Below are 7939 nucleotides of genomic sequence, written 5' to 3'. Positions count from 1 at the left end.
TTGTCTATAACAGCAGCGCTGACAGTAGTGCAGCTTCATGCCGATGTGTCTGACATATTAATAACATTTGTGTAACAATAGAAAGTGAAGTTTTATATAACATTCATGGAAAGAGTTTAAAGGAATAACTTTCTGACATGGTGAAGTCTTCAGGCTTATTAACTGGAGGACGGAGAAACTGGAACCATCATTTATAGCTGCTATAATATAAGTGATAACAGAATAATAAAGTAACTATAAACGGATAAAATGTTCGACCGGTTTTAATAAATGAAAAGTTCACACACTGCTGTTATTGGAAGACGATCAACTTCAGGGTGATAATAACTCCGCTTGACATCGGGCCGTTGTTTTGTTTCTAACGTATAACGCTTGGCAGCGTCTCCACAGACTCTTCCATCAGATTCGTAACTAAAACAACAAGGCGAGTCCATAAGTGTAAAAGCTCCACTCCGAGCGCTCGGTAATTTTCACACTTTTACGAGCGCTGTTTAATAGATTATTGCAATCTGCGCTTGGTTAAAGAGGAGCCGGGGAGCGAATATGCACACGCACACATTAACAGCTGGCCAGAGGAGGCATTTACAGCTGTGTTTACTCTGGGCGAAAGCCACAGAACACTGACAACACACCAGAGATGAGAGACACACAGAACATGTATATAATTATCCTGGTGGATATTCTCATGCACACCTCAACCACTGAAGAATGTGGAACCGCAGACGTGCCAATTTTCTCTTTACATCGAGGACAGGAGCAGAAACAGACCACTCAACATCTGAACAGCTCACAGAACCCTTTACAATCAGCACAGTCTGGAGCTCCAGCTAATTTCTTGATTACTGCTCGTATATTCTTACGAATAAAGCCACACCTTCATAAAAGGGCTTCTCAAGGACAAAATATTTCTTCTATAGTTTTGGATGAAACTTCATAAAAAGAAACTTGAGTTTAACTTTTCTCAAAGTAAAGCCTCTACATACAGCTAAAGATCTCTTAAGGATTAACCGTGTGTATCTACAAGTACACGATCACTTCTCCTCATTCTCAGTTAGGACTACAAAAATCTGTCAGGTGGAAAAGTTACATTTAGTCAAAATATATTAAACTTGGACTTGGATAAATATAATATACATTAGAATTACATATTGTGCACATTTAAACAAAAACAACTGTTCTTTGCTGAACAATAAAACAAAAAGCTTCATGTAGTTTACACGCACACACACACATAATATCTCTGTATATTATGGGACACACACATACACATAATATCTCTGTATATTATGGGACACACACACACACACACACACACACACACACACACACATACACACACACAAAATATCTCTGTATATTATGGCACACACATGCAGACACTATATCTCTGTATATTATGGCATGTGCACACACACACTATATCTCTGTATATTATGGCACGTGCACACACACACACACACACACTATATATATATATCTGTATATTATGGCACACACAATATCTGTGTATATTATGGCACAAATGCACGTGCACATGCACACACACAATGTGAAATTTTATCACGATTTATGAGAGTTTTTATTTATTATAGTCTGTTATACAGCAACTTTATCGAAATACATTAGAATAAAGTCTGTTAAAATGCCATTTTGCCAGACTCTATAACTCAGTACTGTAGCAACACATCAGCCTATAGTACAATATACAATATACAAAAAACAGACATCAGACATATACAGTGCACTATATTTATATACAGTACACTATATTCATATACAGTACAATATATACATATACACTACACCATGTACATATACACTACACTATATACATATACACTACACCATATACAGTACACTACACTATATACATATACACTACACCATATACATATACACTACACTATATACACTACACCATATACATATACACTACACCATATACAGTACACTACACTATATACATATACACTACACTATATACATATACACTACACTATATACATATACACTACACCATATACAGTACACTACACTATATACATATACACTACACCATATACATATACACTACACTATATACACTACACCATATACATATACACTACACCATATACAGTACACTACACTATATACATATACACTACACTATATACATATACACTACACTATATACATATACACTACACTACACTATATACATATACACTACACTATATACACTACACCATATACATATACACTACACTATATACATATACACTACACCATATACAGTACACTACACTATATACATATACACTACACCATATACATATACAGTATGCTACATTATATACATATACACTACACTATATACATATACACTACACTATATACATATACACTACACTATATACATATACACTACACTATATACATATACACTACACTATATACATATACACTACACCATATACATATACACTACACTATATACATATACACTACACTATATACATATACACTACACCATATACATATACACTACACCATATACATATACACTACACTACACTATATACATATACGCTACACTACACTATATACATATACACTACACTATATACATATACACTACACTATATACATATACACTACACCATATACATATACACTACACTATATACATATACACTACACTATATACATATACACTACACCATATACATATACACTACACCATATACATATACACTACACTACACTATATACATATACGCTACACTACACTATATACATATACACTACACTATATACATATACACTACACTATATACATATACACTACACTATATACACTACACTACACTATATACACTACACCATATACACTACACTACACTATATACATATACGCTACACTATAAACATACACTACACTATATACATATACAGTACACTACACTATATACATATACACTACACCATATACATATACACTACACTATATACATATACACTACACTATATACACTACACCATATACATATACACTACACTATATACATATACACTACACTATATACACTACACTATATACATATACAATACACCATATACACTACACCATATACACTACACTACACTATATACATATACGCTACACTATAAACATACACTACACCATATACATATACACTACACCATATACACTACACTACACTATATACATATACGCTACACTATAAACATACACTACACTATATACATATACAGTACACTACACTATATACATATACACTACACTATATACATATACGCTACACTATAAACATACACTACACTATATACATATACAGTACACTACACTATATACATATACACTACACCATATACACTACACCATATACACTACAGTACACTATATACATATACGCTACACTATAAACATACACTACACTATATACATATACAGTACACTACACTATATACATATACACTACACTATATACATATACACTACACTATATACATATACGCTACACTATAAGCATACACTACACTATATACATATACAGTACACTACACTATATACATATACACTACACTACACTATATACATATACACTACACCATATACACTACACCATATACACTACACTACACTATATACATATACGCTACACTATAAACATACACTACACTATATACATATACACTACACTATATACATATACACTACATACATATACACTACACTATATACATATACAGTACACTACACTATATACATATACACTACACCATATACACTACACCATATACACTACACTACACTATATACATATACGCTACACTATAAACATACACTACACTATATACATATACACTACACTCTACTATATACAAATATACACTGCACTACACTATAAACATACACTACACCATATACATATACACTACACCATATACATATACACTACACTATATACATATACGCTACACTATAAACATACACTACACTATATACATATACACTACACTATAAACATACACTACACTATATACATATACACTACACTCTACTATATACAAATATACACTGCACTACACAATAAACATAGACTACACTATATACATATGCAGTACACTATATAGTGCAATTAAATAAAAATATATCATAGTAAACAATATATATATATATATATATATATATATATATATATATATATATATATATATACGTATATATATATATATAGAGAGAGAAGAAGCTGCCTTTATTTGGTCACATCTACATTACAGTATAGTGACATTCTTCTTTCTTCACATATCCCAGCTTTGGAGGTTGGGGTCAGAGAACAGGGTCAGCCGTGATACAGGGCCCTTGGAGCAGAGAGGGTTAAGGGCCTTGGTTAAGCAGGTTAAGCACAAACACAGTCCCTCTCTATCAGAAATTATGGAGTCAAGCTTCCTGCATTTAGAGAACTAAAGAAGATCAGTACAGCCCGAGTGAAAAGTCCAAGCCTTGCTTTGAGCAAACCATCTCCTTGATCATTGATAGCATCGTCTCTGCCAGGTAAGTATATAAACATATAGACATACAATATATGTGTAGTTGTGTGTATACGTGCACTGCCTGACGTGTAAATAGATGTAATCAATGTAACCGCAGACACTCACAGATGTGAACGAGTTTAAAAAAAAAACCTTGACAGGACAGGAACAGGACATGTCTCAGCGATGCTAAGCACTAACATACCACAGACTGCAGCATTCTCTAATTACTGAACATACACACCATTACTCACACACACACATTTCTTTAACGTCTTCAGTGTTAAAGCGGACTGTACAGTCACAGGGCTGTGGATCAGGTGTTCGACTCTGACATGACGGTGGTGAATGAGTGATGAAGCGCTGATTAATGTGGACATGAAACAGATGTTTTTGTGTCTGTATCACTGTAACAGCAGCAACTGTGGGATTCTCACTATTACAGCACTAACAGATCGACCGTACATCCGTCATTAACTGTACATATGTACAGCTCAATACTTCCTGTTCTGAGATATCAGCATCACCAATACTCTTAGAACTTACTCCACAATTAGCTGATTAGACATTAAAATATGGCCAAGATCAATATTATTGGCAGCTTTTACACAAAGGGGTTAAATGTCTATATAATACCAAAAGCACCTCATAAGTAATATATGATAAACTATAAATGTTTGAATATTACTGCCACCCCGAAGCCTCCTATGGAGGAAAACACAGCTCTGAGTCACTTCCTATAAAGTTTAATACGTTTGGAGACACTTTGTAAAGAATCTTGGACCACTCCAATGTTCATGCAAAGAATTTTAAGCTCCATATATTCTTAGGTTTGTGTTTGTGGACTTTCTGTTCTGTTCTGTTCTGTTCTTTTGTCTGATTTTTAACCTTCTGGTTAAAGCAACCAGGTCTAAAATTTCCCTGTTCTAATATTAGTGTTTTCTCCCTCAAACATTTCCGTATGGATCTGAAATTCATGTATCTTGTTATGTATTTTAAAAGATTTTACACAAGCCTTAATCTCCTAAGTGAAAGAGCCAAATCTAATGTGGATAAAGGAAAGGAACGAATAATATATGCTGAAATTCCATATGAATAGTTATTACATGCAATATAATATTAATAATAATAATAATAAGCTGTACATTTTTGTAAACATATTTATCAAAAACGTCCTGAAGTATGTTGCTGTGATATCCTTGGTGTCTCGCTCACCCCTAATCCACAGGACCACGTGTCTCATTTCTCACGTGTATGTCTGACCCAGGAGCGTTCAGGCCCCAGGCTGCACCGTGTCTGTCAGTGTGAGAGACGACGGAGGCTTTTCTTCAGTCCTCCGATTGTAGAGTGGCTTAAGTTTAACACCGGGCTTGGCAATGCCCTCATCCGTCACTCTCTAGTGTTGTAGAAAGGCCTATGAGCGAGAGCTTCATGGCTACAAAAGCTCTAAGGCGTATGGGGCGGTGGTGTTTGTGTTGTACTCCTGCTGCTTATGTCTGTGAATTGAATCCATGCTTAGTAGCATAAAGAGGAACCCCAGGCTGAGTGTGGTGTGAGGGTCTGCTTGAGGTTTTGTGGTTCACATTTGGTTCACAGAGATTGAGCTTAGGCTCAATAATGAATCTTAAATAGCTGAACATGGGGACACACAGGGAGGACAAGGATGCACTAGCCTGGTTTTAGTGGAGAAGAATGTGTGTGTGTGTGTGTGTGTGTGTGTGTGTGTGTGTGTGTGTGTGTTCACACACTGTAGGGAGGCAGGTCGCCTTGTGTTGTGCAGGTGTGCTGTTGACGGTTTTATCTCCCGGAATCAGCTTTGGAGAGGTTTTCCAGAACCAGGCCAACGTCTACAGCTCCTCATTCCTCTACACAGCTCAAACATTTCATTAAATGAATCAATGTCTTAATCAGCCTTCCCACGCATCACATTCCACAGACTCGAGAGACGACATAAAGACGACATAGAGACGAACATAGAATAAAATAAATAATTAAAAAGCGCGTGCATAGCGTGCAAAACCTGAACGTCTTTCAACAAGCTCTTACTCACTGAATCCATCCATCCATCCATCCCTCCATCCAGTTAAGTGCTAGCATCATTCTTTGCATCCCCTTGAATGCAAATTATATTTCTGTCTGTATGCAGACATGTAAAATGGTTATCATCATCATCATCATCATCATCATTATTATCATCTATTACACCAGATCACATCTCAAATCAAAACATAGCTCATTCAAACAAGACTGATTTCTAGACAGAGACAAGTTGTAGGCTTTTCAGCTGTCAGCTAGGAATGGAAAGCGGATCTGAGGGTCATTAGGAGCCTGGTCCTGCTGTCACACAACGCATCGAGGGATTGGAGAGAGGAGGAGGGGGTGAGAAGGGTGTCAAGGGGTGGCTGGATGAGTGAGTGGAATGCTAAAATCCTAAACAGCAGGATTCCTTTATAATCCTGTTTCGAATGCTGTCAGAAATCCTCTTGTGTACAGGTTTAGCAAAAAATCTTGAGTGTGCTGATGGCTACAGGGTAAAAAGTCTCTGTGTGTTCACACACTCACGGTCTACATTACACCCTGCAGACACACGTTTACAAAGAGACAGAGAGAGGATGAAGATGACTTGAAGATGAAGAGCTAAAAGCTCTAACACACACACACACACACTATCCTGAGACCATACACAGGACAAAACCTTCAGGAATAAAGCCACGTCTCATAGATTCATGACTCCAGCACAAGGTCACCAGCTCAGATTTTTTAAACTGTTTAAACATTATTATTTTGCTCGAACGGCCGAAATGTGTGGAAAGGTGAAAACACTGGATGTTTTTTCCCCCGCTGCTCTTTATAAAGAAAGAGGTGGAGCTTTTACAGTTCAGATTTATTTATTTATTTTTTTTAAACAAGAACACCACAGATGCAAACGTATGAGGATTATGACCACACGGTCTTCCAGTTCGCTCGGTGTTTGCCATTTCTCTTTAGTGTTCGATTTAAGACGGTATGCAGGCAGAAAGTTGAGTACAGAGTGCGTCACACAACACATGGTTTGAGACACAGCCTTTACGGAGCAACACCATTTCTTGACATTTACACGAGTAAACAGTGACCTGAAAGCAGACTAGAGCATTAAGATTATTATTGATTTATAATAACATTGTGACAGCAGCTTGGAAAGACATACAAACTGTTGTGAGAACAGTGTAATATTTATACAGCTAAACATAAAGGCCTAACTTTTATGTCAAATTCCTTCTCTAGGGTTACTTTGTGTCAAAGTTTATATATATATATATATATATATATATATATATATATATATATATATATATATATATATATAAACATTTATAAATAAAATGTACATACAAAATGTACAGAAAGGTGCTTGAGAATT

At 35.6% G+C, this 7939-nt stretch overlaps 1 protein-coding gene and 1 non-coding gene across 3 annotated transcripts in view; both read right to left on the bottom strand.

Annotated features, from left to right (window-relative positions):
- wnt5b (wingless-type MMTV integration site family, member 5b) overlaps positions 1-7939 on the bottom strand; it is a 125759-nt gene that overhangs the window by 115963 nt on the left and 1857 nt on the right. The gene's annotated exons all lie outside the window — the stretch shown is intronic.
- Positions 4402-4569, bottom strand: LOC132859460 (U1 spliceosomal RNA). Its single transcript, XR_009649739.1, has one exon. It is a non-coding gene; the product is annotated as a U1 spliceosomal RNA (small nuclear RNA).

This window comes from Tachysurus vachellii, chromosome 16 (genome assembly GCF_030014155.1).
Source record: "Tachysurus vachellii isolate PV-2020 chromosome 16, HZAU_Pvac_v1, whole genome shotgun sequence".
Classification (NCBI taxonomy): Eukaryota; Metazoa; Chordata; class Actinopteri; order Siluriformes; family Bagridae; genus Tachysurus; species Tachysurus vachellii.
The sequence above is the reverse complement of the archived record's forward strand: the minus strand, read 5'-3'. Positions and strand labels throughout refer to the sequence as shown.